At 38.8% G+C, this 15,926-nt stretch overlaps 1 protein-coding gene across 39 annotated transcripts in view; it reads left to right on the top strand.

Moving 5' to 3' along the window:
* The window catches only part of DTNA (dystrobrevin alpha), a 371,751-nt gene that overhangs the window by 161,047 nt on the left and 194,778 nt on the right, over positions 1-15,926 (top strand). For all 39 annotated transcript variants that reach the window (XM_049112772.1, XM_049112768.1, XM_049112758.1 and 36 more), the window contains one exon: positions 8,153-8,282. The gene's annotated coding sequence lies outside the window, so the exon portion shown is untranslated. The remainder of the gene's footprint in view (positions 1-8,152; positions 8,283-15,926) is intronic.

Below are 15,926 nucleotides of genomic sequence, written 5' to 3'. Positions count from 1 at the left end.
TTTCTATTTGTTTTGATCTTTAACATCATGGTAAAATCAAACAGGCACATTTACATCAGATCACATTGTATCATTAATCTCTTAGAATTGTGCAGTGCTTTAACAAATGAAGGAACACAAAATCTGAGTGAGACACTGTTGGTCACGTATTCTTGGGAAGATTCCAGTAGAATCTATACCTGCATGTGGCTAATTAAAAGTTATCTTCTTAGAAATTAATTGAATTCATCTTTGGCACATTTTGATTCAACTCTCCAAGTTCAATTTAATTCTCTTTTGACCAAATTGGCAGGTACACTGTGATGCAAGAGACAAAAGACAGATCTTGGGTAAATATTTTTTTCCTGGGCAGCAAAAAATATGTTAATATTTATGCCCTACTTGGAATTAATTTCAACATGGAGAGTTTAAAGGTTTAATGAGGTCATCACTATGGAGTGCTTGTTGCCTATACTCTGTTTTAGTTGCATGTTCTACTTAATTCATAAAATGAGGTTTTCATCTAGGAAAACTGGAGATAGTTAAGTTTAATGATTGTTTGTCTAAGTAAAGAAGACATTCATTGGTTTTAAAAAGGTAAAATATGAGATAATCACTCTCTTTAAACCTGTATTCTTGGAAAATGACTTCTCTTTATCTGATATTGTGGAACATGGGCTTTGTGCAACAGAGGTTTCCATAACAAAATAAGCACTACTTAGGATGATCTACTGCCTTACCCTGAAATGTAGCAGAAATGTGGTTGGTGTAAATGTGAGTGTGTCCAAGTGCTGGAAGAGACTAAAGAATCATTTAGTGACTACAGATGTCCCATATCTTCATATATGTCATATCCTTTAATTAGTAAGCTTGATGAAATAATCTCATAGCCAAAAAAAGGGGAAGTATCGGCTGGCCCAGCATATTAAGTATCTGACTCTTGATTTTGGCTCAGATCAGGATCTCAGGGTCATGAGATTGAGCCCTACGTTGGGCTCCACACACAGTGCAGAGTCTACTTAGAGATTTTTTCTCTCCTTCTCCCTGCTGAGTGGGGAGCCCAATGTGGGGCTGGATCCCAGGACTGTAGGATCATGACCTGAGCCAAAGGCAGACACTTAACCAATTGAGCCACCCAGGTGCCCCTAAATAAATAAATCTTTTTTTTAAAGTAGGGGGAGTATTTATGCTGAATATGTATAGATCACTAATAATAGAATACAAAAAGGAAAACAAACAAAAAACTTTAAACAAAATTATAGTTTATAATCCATCAATTTCATTAAAAATTATGTGTGTGTATATATGTGTATGTAAATACATATATGTGTGTGTGTGTATATATATATATATATATATATATATATATATATATATATAAAATTGGAAGTAAATGTATAAAATCTTCTTTACAGGGATTGCTTCCAGAAAGTGTAATGTGGGTGACATTAACTTTCTCCATAATGTACTATATTCTCCACATTTCCTAAAAAGAAAGTTACTTTGATTACCAAAATAATTTTGTAAGTTTCCAGCCTCATCTCTTGATCCATTTTTATCAAACTTGTTTGTTCATAAATACCAGCATATTGCTAATCGTTTTTATTTTTTTTAAAGATTTATTTATTTATTTATGATAGACAGAGAGAGAGAAGCAGAGACACAGGCAGAGGGAGAAGCAGGCTCCATCCCGGGAGCCTGACGTGGGATTCGATCCCGGGTCTCCAGGATCGCGCTCTGGGCCAAAGGCAGGCGCTAAACCGCTGCGCCACCCAGGGATCCCCTAATCGTTTTTATATTTCTTATTTATTCTTATTTAGTATCTGTGGCCCACAAGTGAGTTCTTAATGATTGAACCCCTCTTTGAGGAGCATAGGCCAGGTGCAGTGCAAGTCATTAAACATACAAGGCAGGGGATGTCTTTTTAAAAGCCAAATATCTGGTAAACAACTGCCTTATCCTTACAGTAAGATATAATGGAAAGAAACACAAAGGCATTCCCTCTGGAAAAAAAATCCACACATAAAACAAAACTGAGAAATTCTTTATAAGCCACCTTCTTCCTTCTGAGCACCTTTAAAACAGTTGACTGAATAGCCAGCTGAACTGATGTTGACAGGCAAGTCACCATAGTTTTTCCTTAAGAGTTCCTGAATGTTGGCAGGCCTCTGGCTTTACAGTGTAAAAAATTCTGCATTCACTGCTGAATGTATATGTCCATTCCTTCTGACAGCTATTTTGTCCAAATGTTGTGGTTCTCTCTGCTGTATCTTACTCTAGCCTGAGTGATGAAGTATGATGTTTTATCCTTGTCTAGTGGTGAAATATTGGGAGGGAAACTGAACACCCTGCTGCTTGCTGTCTTACAGTTGCTCAAACATTCTCTCGAGGTCTTCTGACATGTTACAGGGAATAAGAATGAAGGTAACTGAGAAGCAACAGCATGGCAGGGACTCTACTTTCCCTGCATAGGTACCTGTGCATTTTTAAATTGTGAAGGTAGCCCATGTGTCTGCCATATTAGGCTGTAATCTGAGGGATGGAAATGACAGGCATGTGACTCCCTCTGAAATTAGATAATTTCCTTATTTGGACAGACTTAAAACCTTCATAGGGACAAATGCAGCCAGTCTCAATAGGGTTTCCTTTGGGACCTAGAATCCCTGGTGGGAGGAGTCCACCAGGCTGCATGATCTTGCCCTTCTGTGATGGAGCCACACTGGGTCTGAACAGCTAAACTGTCCCAGTGCCACAGCCTCTTTATCCTAAGAGCTTGAAGCAACGTTCTATTATGCCCTTAATAGGAAATATGTACAAACAGCCAAGACCTGACTGGTTCTCCAGCTGAACTCTTGTGTCAACAAGAACAAATCCTTAGAATAGGGAGGGTGCCCAAGTGTCCCTGAGCACTATCCTCTCTCCAGCTACAAAGCATCCAGAAAGGCCTCTTTCCCAACAGTGTTCTCTCTGACTCTGACCTACTATCATTGTGTTTGGGGTGATTCTCAAACTAGTCCAAGGATCACTATCCCACATCCATCTTAGTGCCGATTCCTAAGGCACATTGACATTCGTAAGCTGGTAAGTATATGATCTGAGTAAGTGTATACCACAAACCCGTGTAGGAACCAAGTAAGATAATGCTGAGCTTCCTGTTTGCTAATTGTTACACCACCAGTCATTTCCTCAAACAAACATTTAACAAAAAGAATTATTCATCATGAAAGATGACAGGTTAAAGATGAGGAGGAAATAAACAAGACAGCCCTTGGCCTCAGGCTGCTTATGTTCTTACAGAGAGATAAGAAAATCCCTGGAAGTTTTACATGGTCATGTGAGCTATAAGGAATGAACTCAAAGGCTGGTGTGAAACATCAAGGTCTGGGGGTGGAGGGCATCTAAGAACAGAGCTGGGAGGTGTAGGAAGGAGTTCAATGTGGTTTATAGAGTTGAAGGAAGCTTCAGAAGGGGAATTAGGCTTACCTGGGGCAACTTCAGAGGTCTGGATGGGACCAGTGACAAACTTACAGAATGATCTTGGGAACTGAGAGGGACTTTAACCATCTAGACCAGGGTCTGGATGGTTCTAAATGGCACTACTATCATTTGGACTGGATAATTATTTTGTTGTTGTTGAGGCTGTCCTTTACTTTATAGGATGTTCAGTGGCATCCATGGCCTCTACCTCCTAGATGTCAGTTGCATCTACTTTCCCTCCACAACAAAGATACCTCCAGACATTACCAAATGTCCTGGGGTGGTCCAAGGTCACCCTGGGATTGAGCACCATTGGTCTAGACCAATACTCAGTTTACTATGAGAACACTGAAACCCAGTTAACAGTAAATGACTTGCCCAATAGTTAGTATAGAGATAAAAATAAAACCCCAACTTCTGATCATAGTTCAGTCCTCTTTCTACAACACCAGAAGATGCTGCACCTTTCAGAATTGTTTTCCTTCCCCTTACAGCATCTTCTTTGTTGTTGAGGATCTGGTTGATGCTGTGTCTGCAGAAGAGGGGTGGCCAGAACCCTAAGCTCAGCCTCAGCACTGGCATGGGAACCTAGTATTTGTGAATGTGACAACAAAGAGTCACCCAGAAACAAAACAGAACCTGTTTCAGTTGTTGAGAAATTATTTGGACAACTAGATATTATTTCTCAAGAGTCTTTCATCATTCTCTGCCAAAAACTTTTAGTGGCCCCTACAATTTAAGCCAACTGGCAATGTCAAACACCAGAAAAGACCAAGTGTCATATGTTTCTGAATGCAGTATGGCTCTCCATCTTTGCATTTCCCTGGAGCACCCTCTATAAGTCCATGGTCATCATCACCTGCAGCTGCTTCTCATACTACAGAAGACCCCCTATGACTTAAAAGTGATCTGAAAGTGGGCTCTATCCTAGCCTCTGATATCTAGTAGGTTAGACTCCTAGCACTGTAGTCTCCCAAACATAACTAAAAAAGAAAAGACTACCAAATAAATATTGGAGAGCACCATCCTCAATCTGCCTTTGAACTTGTAGACTATCTTTTTCCTACGTAACTATGAAAGTAGATAAAATACTTACTAGGGTTCTTTACTTTTTCAATGTGAATAAAGGCCTTTGAATTCTTTTTTCTTTAAGATTTTATTTATTTATTCATGAGAGAGAGAGACAGAGAGAGAGAGGCAGAAACATACGCAGAGGGGAAGCAGACTCCCTGCGGGGAGCGTGATATAGGACTTGATCCCAGGACCCCGGGATCATGACCTGAGCCAACAGCAGACGCTCAACTACTGAGCCGCCCATATGTCCCAACCTTTGAATTCTTCCAACTGTGATGAAATTGTTTCCAGCATGGTGAAAACTGATAGAAGTAAGAAAGAGGAAATTGGATCAAATATTTATAAGAAAAGAGATATGTAAATTTGTATGTATTATTCATGCATTAAATAGTACTGAAGGCCTACTATGTGTCAGGCAGTGTTCTGAGCAGCAGGGATATAGTAATGAACAAAATTACTGCCTTTGTGGAGCTTATATTCTAATGTGAAGTGACAAAGAATGAATAAAGAAATAATGGAAGTGCCATGTAGGAGAATATATCAGAATGAGCAGTAGAGAATGAGAAAGGAGTACTATTTTAGGTGGGAAGATCAGTAAGGGCATAATTATGGACAAAATGTGATTATTAACTCCAGTCCAGTCTAATATCAGGCTAGCTTCTATTTAATCTCAGTTGGGAGTGCCCACTCATGCCACCCTTGTGTAATGAATACATGCCCTTGACCAAATCCCACCACCACAAGTGATTATTGAGCCTCAGTTAGATTGATACCATTAGTTTGAAAATTACTCTTTTCTTAGGTGACCCATTCTATTTTTGTGTGCTCTGTTTTGAGGAGTTTATTTTATTAAGCAAAAAATCTGCCTCCTGCCACATCTACCCAACCATATCTAAAACAGAGTACCCCCAATGACCAAAATATTCCTTTCTCTTGTGGTAAGATATTGACTCCTACCTCCAATCAGACAGTGGCTGGGAGCTTTTCAGGGAGCTGGAAAAAAAGAGACAGTATTTAATTTTATCTCATGATGTTAAATTTTAATTTCTAGTCACAAGTCATTCAAACAAGAATTTTGTAGCTGATGTAGAATTTAAATAAGACTTTGAAGAGAGGAAGGTATTGTTTTTTATTCCCACTCAGAGTTCATGTGAGACTTTTGCTTTGCCAGTGTCCAGTGGGCTACAGCAAGAGGAGAGAGTAGGATGGATGCCTTTAATTCAGTGGCACTTTGGGAGACTATCACCCTGCGGCTCAGAGTAGAAAGAATTCTAGAAACTCAGCTCTGTGTACTCTGGAGTAGTCACAGGGCAGAGAATCCAGGCTGGGTAGGGAGAGAGCTACTTCCAGATTCGACATCTGCTTTTGATCACTGCCTGTGACATACAAGCTGAATAAGGGCCACTGTTGGTGGAGAAGGAATAGCAAACATGGAAGCTAGCTTACAATCAAGGTATCACTCAGGTTGCAACTTTTATTGAAGTCATAGATCTAGTCAAGTCATGCAACCTGAGCCAACCCATGGGTTACTTTAACACAGCATCTCCATCTGAACATCGTCTCCCTCATTGTCTCTTACAGTCTGAGGTAACCCAGGAACCTAGAAAAAAGACAAAAATGCAAAACATTTTTCCCCAAATTGCCAGGTAGAAGAGCAAACACCAGCAGCATGATCCTAAGAGGTCCCCAAGCCAAAACCAAAGGATTTCTTGAGTGACTATTGCAGATACAGCTAGATGTCAATTTCTCTATGTGTGTAATATACATGATATAGTCTTATATAGAAATATATAAGATTGTGTAATATTTCCATTTTATTTCCTAATGTGGGGGCTCAGAGAGCTGCATTCATGAGGAAGAGAGAATATTTTTAAGATACAACTTATTCCCAGATGCATAGCTCTAATTTACCTGAACTCTCAATTTGAAAAGAAAAAAAAGGAGCATGTACTTTAAGAAAACAAAAATTGTTTGAAAGTACTACTGTTGTGGGCAGCCTGGGTGGCTCAGCAGTTTAGCGCCACCTTCAGCCCAGGGCATGATCCTGGAGACCCGGGATCGAGTCTCACGTCGGGCTCCCTGCATGGAGCCTGCTTCTCCCTCTGCCTGTGTCTCTGCCTCTCTCTCTCTCTCTCTCTCTCTCTCTCTCTCTCTCTGTGTGTGTGTGTGTGTGTGTGTTTCTCATAAATAAATTTTTTAAAAATCTTTAAAAAAAAAGAAAGTACTACTGTTGTAATAATACATTTAATTCAAAGAATACCAAATACATGTATGTACCTGGAATCTAAGTATGGGGAAAGATAGCTGGGTTCTAAGGTGACACAGAACAAGGGTTAATTATGTAGTGAAAATGTCTTTATCTCCTGTGAAATAAATCTCCTACAATAATGAACATATCTAAAAACTTGATTTAGAGCAAGAGGGAGTTATTGTATAGAACTTTCCCTAGGAACCTAAAATCACAGGTTGCCAGAAGCCACGAGAGCTAAAATAGTTACTGTAATTCTTTTCGATAACCAGGGTTGAAGAAGTCAGTGGTCAGGGGAAGTGGAGGTGTGGAGCTGGAGACAAGATGGCACCTTTCTCCCATCCGGGGTGTAGAGCTGGGCTCCCATACCTTCCTTTTCTACCCCTGCAGCCATCAGACCCCTTCTCCCCTTTATTTTCTATGATCCCTTCCCATTGTTTTCCTTCATCTTTAACATGGGATTTCCCGAGCTTCAGCTCCCTGCTGCTACAGGCTCTCCAGCACTTAAGGTGTAACATCCAGTCTGTGTGTTGGTAAGGAGGGGAAGAGGCAAGGGAAGGATGAGAAAGATTGGTAGGAAAGACTAGCAATGGCAGATAGTGAGTGAATGCCTGGGTCACCACTGGGGAATCTGCTGGAAAGTGCCAACTAGAACCTCTCTCTTCCACTTCTTATCTGTGAGTTTTCCGAGAAGGCAAAAGATTAGAAAATCATTCAGCTTTGTTAAGAAACATTAACAGGCAATTTTACAAACTATTTATTATTTATGTTATTACTACATAACATCATAAATCATACAAATCATTGAATAATGTCAGGTTGTCTCTGGGGTAGTCTGCTCTTGTAGGATATCTACCTATGATTGCTCAGGCTTAAATCATTAGAGGAAATGCTGGTCTAACCTAACTCTAACCTCAGCTGTAATTTCCTTGGCTTTGGTAGAAATTATGGTAACACAATATTCCAGAAAATTACCTACTTGGAAAACACAGGAGATTCCATATTTTCCCATTTCTGGGTTTTTAATCAACTAAAAATAAAGAGGTATGTCAGGAGCCCAAGGTTCAAGGCCACTGTCTGTTACCAACCAGGTGCTTAATCTTGGACAGTCACCTCACCTGCCTGGGCCTCACCATACTCACCCATACAGTGGTTTCTGGCACAAACATCCATTTTTATAAACATTTCTTATAGTAAATGAAAATGAAGGCTTTTAGTTGAATATTAGAAATTCAACTAAAGGGATTATTAGTATATGGGGGGATTTGTAATATACCATATGTTCTCGATCTGCCCATTTTGGCTTCCTATTTCTGTAATAAACGTGTAAGTGTAAGTTGCTTAGCTAAATAAAAGTATACTTTCTCATTGCAGATAAATAAAATTTACCTATCCCTGGATGAAGTGCTTGGGAAGCCTCTAAATGCCATAGTTAACTGCCATTTCAAAGAAGAGAACATAGATGGTTTTGGAAAGTTCATGCTGTTTCTTCATTGAATTTTAGGTGAGTGTATCTAAAACAAAGAATTTAAGATGGACTTTGCCCTATTTCCTCTTCAAAGTGCTTCTCTGCTTTGCATGAAAAGAAAATGGGGTTAAATGTTATCGATGTTCTGTACTTCTAGTGGGGGTGCCACACAGTGAAAGACTTCGTTTTTACGTGCCTTTTGTGATTTTGTTGTTGTGTCAAATCACCTGGAGTATGAGGTATGACATACAGACACCCTGACATTCTTCCTCGTTTCTATTAAGCAAATGCCATAGTACTTCATTCTATTCTAAAGGTCATCTAATTTTTTAAATATATAAAAGTATTTAGCATCAGAGTAATAAGCCAGAATGAGACAAAACTATGTTTTCATGGCATAAACTGGAGGAAAATTTGATGGTGGTAATGACAGTTTAATCATTAACAAGTCTATGTGTGCCACACAAGGCTAACATTTCAAAGGCTGCCCATGGCGAGATTTTATACTGCTTAAAGTAGGACATGGTTTAGGTTAGGTGTAGTTTTTAAACTGCCATGTATGATTAAGCACACACATATGCTCACACACATCAAGCTTTGTTTTGCTTGGCCATAATGGATAAATATTTTTTACCTCATCATCCATAATTACCCTTCCATGCTACAAAAGACATAAGCCTGCAAATTGGTGCTTTACTGTTCGTTCGCAATATGCCATTGTCATTCCTCAGCAGAATAGAAAGGTATGGAGGAAATTGAGTGGTCTTGTGCAGGAAATTGTGTGGCTTTCCCCCCTCCTCTTGAGTCCAGTTTTCAAAGTGTGGTTTTATTATCTACTTTGAAGAATGATGATTTCCATCAGAATAAACCTCTGTTCACAATTCTGAATAAAACAATGCAACTGACACAGCACTGACCACTTTCTACATCTAATGCAGAAGACGCCAATGCTTCCTTTATACTTTTTATTAACTTCAAAGTGAAGATGCTCATTCCCTCATAATCTTTGGGGTGTGTAAATTTGGTTTATTGAGATTGTATGTGGAACTAAAATGGTGATTTCATCTATTTACAAGATGTTTGGTGAACACAGTTACAGGCGCTAAACTTAGAGCCCTTAAAAAATATCAGTAAATCAATTTGCCCTAGTTTTCTAGGGCAAATTGCCCTTCATTTTCAATTTGCCCTTCATTTTCTGGAGGAGAAAATGAAGATGAGAAGCATATTTACTTAACTCTATTTTCCAGTTCTGCTGGTCTGTGCCAGTGTTTACCTTCTTATCTGTTCCTTGCTCTGCTCCTACTCTACTGGTTCCATGGGGACTGACCCCTCTGGACTATATTTCCACCTCTGCCCCCAAGACTCACCTCATTGTTCCCACTTTCCATCAGTAACCTTGAACTCTGAGCTCCAGTAATATCACCTCTTCCCTTTCTCCCGTTAGATGTGTGGGTGGTCATGCCTTTGGCTTCCTGCTGCTGTTGATCTCGGAGTTGATCCCCTGCTTAACTCTCAATTCTTCCATCATCCCTGCAACTGTTTCTCTAGATTAAATTCCATTTGTTTTAAATACTTAGGGTGTTTTCTCTTTTCTTGATTACATTCTCATTGGCCAAACAGTCCTTCATTAATTTCTCCCAAAACTATTAGACAAAAAGAAGTGAACAGGGATTACTTGTGTCTTCCTATGAGAATGATTCTCAGGATATGCATTTCAGGTTAAATGTAAAGTTTGATTTTTCTACACCAGAAAAAATTTAATATATATAATATATTTAAGGCTATATTCTAAGCTGTGTGTAGAAGCATTAGCATTAATTTGTTGCTGTTAACAAAATCATTGTCATATTCTTATTTTGTATATCAAGTTAATAGGAAGATTTTTAAATTCTCAGATATGGGGGCATTGGGCGGCTCAGTCAGTTAAGCGGCTGCCTTTGACTCAGGTCATGATCCCTGGGTCCCAGGATGGAGCACTGCATCCGGCTCTCTCCTCATCAGAGTCTGCTTCTGCCCCTCCCCCCTGCCCATTCTCTCTCTTTCTTTCTCTCTCTCTCTCAAAAATGAATAAATAAAATCTTTTCTAAAGTCTCAGATATGTACCAAATATGATTGTTACTTTTTAAATACATTTCACAGAGTACAGATAAGAACTGCTTCATAGGGACTCATTCCCATTTCTGCATTCACATTTCAGTCCGGAGCTTCAGATCTGTCTGATTATGGATCTGACCTCTCTCTTTCAGTAACAGTTGTTTGCTGCTTGAAGATGCCCTATGATCTGATCTGCTCACATTTCCTTTAATAAATATGGGCTCTATTAGAAAGCTAAGTGATCAGATGCCACTTTGTGTCTGTCTCTTCTGGGCAGGTAAACAATTCACCACTGTCTCAATGATCCCACTGAGGGCTTCCTTGCTATATTCAAATAGCTTTTCATAAAATCACTTGGTTATTTTAGATGCGAGTACCTTTGCTTTTTTCATTTCGTTCTCATTTATTTATGTAGACATTTTCCCTTTCAATCTTTTCTCAGAGGTTATCGTGACTGTTCATCTGTCCATTATAATGCATTGTGTATACATTCAAGAGGACACGGTGTCCCTCCTCTCAACAGTTTTCGTCTATTCAAACAATGTTAATGTTAAATCTGCAATGCCTAATTGAGAATCCTTTCAGACAAGGTGAAAATGCCATCACAAGCAGAATTACAAAAAAAAAACAAAAAAAAAAACAAAAAAAAAAAAAAAAAAAAAAAAAAAAACAAGCAGAATTACTTAGATCCCTTGGTAACCCAAAATTGAGACACACAGGGATGAATAGCTTTATGGTGTGGTTTAAGATGCAGTGAATCACTGATGTTCTCAAAACGAACCTTCCTTAGGTTTGATACAGCACTGAAAATTCTAATAATTAACATTTCTCTCCAGCTTAGGGAAATGAGGCTTTATAAAGTCATATTTTAAAAAAATACTCTCGGGGAAGGAAATGCATCCATTAATAATACATACTACCTCACACAGAAGTCTAATGAAGTAGCAAGCCAGAGACTCCTGAGGGAGTGGTATGTACACTCAGCTTCTGAGGGTTTGGTACACATAAATAGGAGGGGACTACTGAGCTAATCTCACTAAGTTCATATGTTGCCTGATGGGTCAAGGGAAACATGCCACAAAAGATAGCTGGGGCTGAATGGATCTTAATGTCATATTGGAGGAAGGGTAGGCAGAGTGGAGGTATTAGTCCTTACACTGATGAGCAGCACTGTAAATGGAGATTTTAAATTTGTGGGGCCCAAGTAGTTCAGGAAAGTGCTTTAAACAAGACGTAGTCAGGAGTATTTCTGCTGAACCACAAAGTATGATATTGGAAAAAATCAAATATGTTTAAAGGCAGAAATCATCTGTAATCCATCTCAGTATTCCTGGAAATTGGCCCAATCCTTGGTTCACTGTAGATAATTTCTAAATAAATGGTTGTTGAATAAAGACTAAGGCCCAAAGCAATGATAGCTAATGCTTACTGCATTCTTCTTTTCTGCCAAACACTATTCTTATAGACATATACTTAAAAAATAGAAGAGAGACATACACTTCATTTCATGCTTAAACAATTCTATAACATAGGTAGTATTATATCTCCTTATTTGAAAGATAAGGAAACTTGGGCTCAGGGAGATTAAATCATCTGCCTGAAGTTAAATTGGGGGTAAAAATTCAAATCCAGACAGTCTGGCTTCAGACCCTGTGCACTTAATTATTGTGTTCACTCTCTCTCATGTAATATAATTATCAAGTAACTTTAAAACACAGAAGCAACATTTTTTATTAAAAACCTTATATCATTTCAGAACATGCCTTTATTAAGAGATATCACCCTACTCTTGAATGGCCTCACTTTGAACCACAGATTCCCTCTTTTCAGTGTTCCTATTCTCCTTTTGTTGTAAAACATGACCATCTAGGGGCTCCTGGGTGGCTCATTCAGTTAAGCATCTGCATTCAGCTCAGGTCATGATCTCTAGATACTGGGATTAAGCCCCCCCCCCCCCCCCCCCCCCCCCCCCCCCCGCAAAGGGCTCTCTACTCAGTGGGGAGTCTGCTTCTCCCTCTGCCTCTGCCGTCCCCCTGCTTGTGTTCTCTCTCTTGCTCACTCTCTCTCTCAAATAAATAAATAAAATCTTTAAAAACAAAAAACAGAAAAAGTGGCACCTGGGTGACTCAGTGGTTGAGCATCTGCCTTTGGCTCAGGTCGTGATCCCAGGATCCTGAGATCGAGTCCTGCATCAGGCTCTCCACAGGGAGGCTGCTTCTCCCTCTGCCTGTGTCTCTGCTTCTCTCTCTGTGTCTCTCATGAATAAATAAATAAATAAATAAATAATATTTTAAATAAATAAATAAAACAAAACATGACTGTCTAAATCAACTTCCTAATTTACATTCAAGTCTCATTATTCCTATGCTTTAATGGCTTAATCTGAAATTCATATTTTAAAAATCCTATTCCTCCTTTTATTTCATTTGCTCCATTTAAGAATGTGTAATTTTAAGCAGTGAATTACTTGACCTCTCTGAGCCTTAGATCCTTACCTAAAAACTTTTGTATAATTTGTCATGAAGACTAGAAAATAATATCCATAAAACAAGAAGGCACAGTTCCTGATACATAGCAGATGCCCAATGAACAGTAGCCAATATGATCTAATTACCCTGGGCCACTTCAATCTCAAAGCCAGTGCTGGCTGCATCATCACCTGCAGAACAAAATCTGTCTCGTGTATTCCTTAGCAGGTAATAATACAGGCACAACAGACCTCTTGAGTTTCAGAACCTACCTTTGCTCCTCATCAGTTGATCTTTGCTAGCATAGGAATCATCTAATCTACATTTTCTAAACCATACTGTTTGTGCATTTACTTTTACTCACACTGATTTTTCTGCCTGGACTCTCCTGCCATTCATACTCCTCTCCAAAGCCCCCTCACCCATATGCACATAGGTACTCTCCAGTGACTGGCAATATCCCGGTCATGCTTCAAGATCCATCACAGCTGTTGCTGCTACCAAATGACTTTCAGTGAAGTCATTAATGACCTCTCCTGGGTCAACGGTTATCAGTCTTTCTCTGAGTTCACATAGCCCTTTGGGCCATTACCAGGAGATCAGCAACAATTATAGACAATAGAAAGAAAAGGGATCTCAATCTCTCACAGCCTCATGCCACTTCCCACGTTATCTGTCTTCCCTTTAAAATTTTCATTAAGAATAAATGCCAAGTCTTTTCTTTAACTTTGAATCACCTGTACCAAGCTCACAGTAGTCTCCTCTTTTTTTTGGTTTTGAATGAAGTGTGGAGGGTCATATTTTGAGATATGCTTGAGTGCTTCTAGGGTGGTGAAGATCATAGCACTTCTTCCAGCATTACAAGCTCCCTTAGGGAACAGGAGACCTCACAGAGGGGATCTAGTGCCACTGTGCCAAGCACCAAAGCAGATGCTCCATAAATATTATCCTATTTAATTTTTATAATATCCTTGCAAATTAGCTATAGTTTCTCTCCTTATTCCGATAAGAAAACTAGGGTCTCAAGAGCGTAGGTAACTTGCCAATGTCACATTTCTGCTAAGTGGCAGGATGAGAGTGTGAAGTCCTATCTTTCCACTGCAGCAAACTGCCTCACTGAAAGAGCTTTCCAATTTAATCCTAGAAGAAGAATATGTATGTAAGATAATGCTAAAATTTTCCATTTAAAATATTTCCTGAGGAGTAAGCTATTTATAAGTCTACAGACTTATAAATAGCTTTTTTTCTTTTTTTCTCATTGGCAAATAAGTTTATGTTTAGGCTGATGCTAAAATTAGCACTATTTCTGTTCAACAAGAGTTTAAAAGATACAGCACCTTGTGGTTCTGAGACTATTTATGCAAAAACCTCATGTACTGTTGTGAGCATAAGCTTGGAAATGATGTCTAATACTGTCGATTGGTAGAATTTTAGGGCTATCCATTATGCAGAATCACCACTAGTGCTGGGGGCTTTTGAAGGCAAGGATTTCTGTCTCCTTTTCTTTTTTTCTCCTTAAGAATATTTATGAAGTGAATATTTATAACTAATTATAAAAAGTTTGTTTGGAATGCAAAATAAAAAAATTTCTGTAGACATGACACTGTTAGCCCTCCTTAAAAGAGTACATAAATGTGTTCTGAATTTTTCTAAAAATCACGCTATTCAAATATCATGTATAAGAATAATAACTGCCATGAATAAAACTCAAAATTTGCAAAAACCAATATCTGGCTTCATTTTAATTGCAAAAATCAGTATCCATACAGAAGGGCTTTCTTCCACTGGTGAAAAGTCCTGATGATGCTTAGACCACATTTGTACCTATAATGACCATTCACTCATTTATTCTTTAAATATATAAGACATCTCTTATACTCCCTGGCTCTGTGTTAGGCACCTGGGAGCCTGAGATAAATAAGGCATAATTATTTCAGATAGCATCCTACTTTGATTTGCCATAGATTATGTCTTAGAGTCATAGGATTTAAGCATCAGAAATGATATTTCAGATTATTTAACCTAGACCCCTGTGTTAGTTCATTCAAGCGTCTATAACAAAATACCAGAGACTGGGTAGCTTATAAAGAACGGATATTAATTTCTCATAGTTCTTCAGGCTGAGAAGTACAAAATCAAGGCACCAGCATGGTCACATTCTGGTGAGGACCCATTTCCTGGTTTGAAGCAAACACTTGCTCTCTGTATCCTCACATGTAGAAGGGGCTAGGCAGCTTTGTCAGGCCTCCTTTATAAAAGCACTAATCCTATTCATGAGGGCTCCATCCTCATGACCTAATCAACCCCAGAGTTCCCAAATTCTGATACATCACATTGGGCATTAGGATTTCAACATTTGAACTTCAGGGCAGACATTGAGGCCATAGCAACTCTTAATTTTACATTTGAGGATGTGGAGGCCGAGAGATTAAGTTCTACCTCTAAAATTAACAGCAAAGTCACAACAAGGACCTGTATGAGTCTCCTACCACCTAACTCCTGTCCATCATACAACACACTAGCCAGTATTACTATATTTGTGATCTAACTTTCCTCCAAGAGAACTTTCTACATGTAAGGAAAGACTAAGAAATTGATTTGGGTTTTATTTACAATACAAAGAAGTAGATTTACTATTCATCAAGTACTTTAGAGAACTACCAGGAGCAGCTTTGCTAGGTGTTGGATATACAGCTGAGCAAAATCCAAAACGCCTTCCTAGCTCACATCCTGCTTATTGTCTGGTACGCGCATGTCTGAAACCCCAGCATAAAAGCCACAAACTGCCCTTTAATGGGAATAACAAAATAGTCCAGGTGCTGACAGGCATAATGTGATGCTAAAAATGGCAACTAGTGTGACTGTAACGTACTCGTTTCTTTAAAAAAGAAATGTAAAATAGGAAAATCTATAAATGCCCCATATATTAAAACAAAAAGATACAGCTCTGTGCCTTTGGTCTACTGCTTTGGATAACTTGTTACTATTCCAGAGTGAAAAAGAATTAAAAAAATATGAGTAGCATATGCACACTGCAGTGCCTATCTTTGAGTAAAATAAACATATAGTAGCTTAGAAAAAATAAGACTTCTATTCATTGCCCCAGGTTAGGTCCCTG

This window comes from Canis lupus, chromosome 7 (assembly GCF_003254725.2).
Source record: "Canis lupus dingo isolate Sandy chromosome 7, ASM325472v2, whole genome shotgun sequence".
In the NCBI taxonomy this organism is placed as follows: Eukaryota; Metazoa; Chordata; class Mammalia; order Carnivora; family Canidae; genus Canis; species Canis lupus.
The sequence above is the reverse complement of the archived record's forward strand: the minus strand, read 5'-3'. Positions and strand labels throughout refer to the sequence as shown.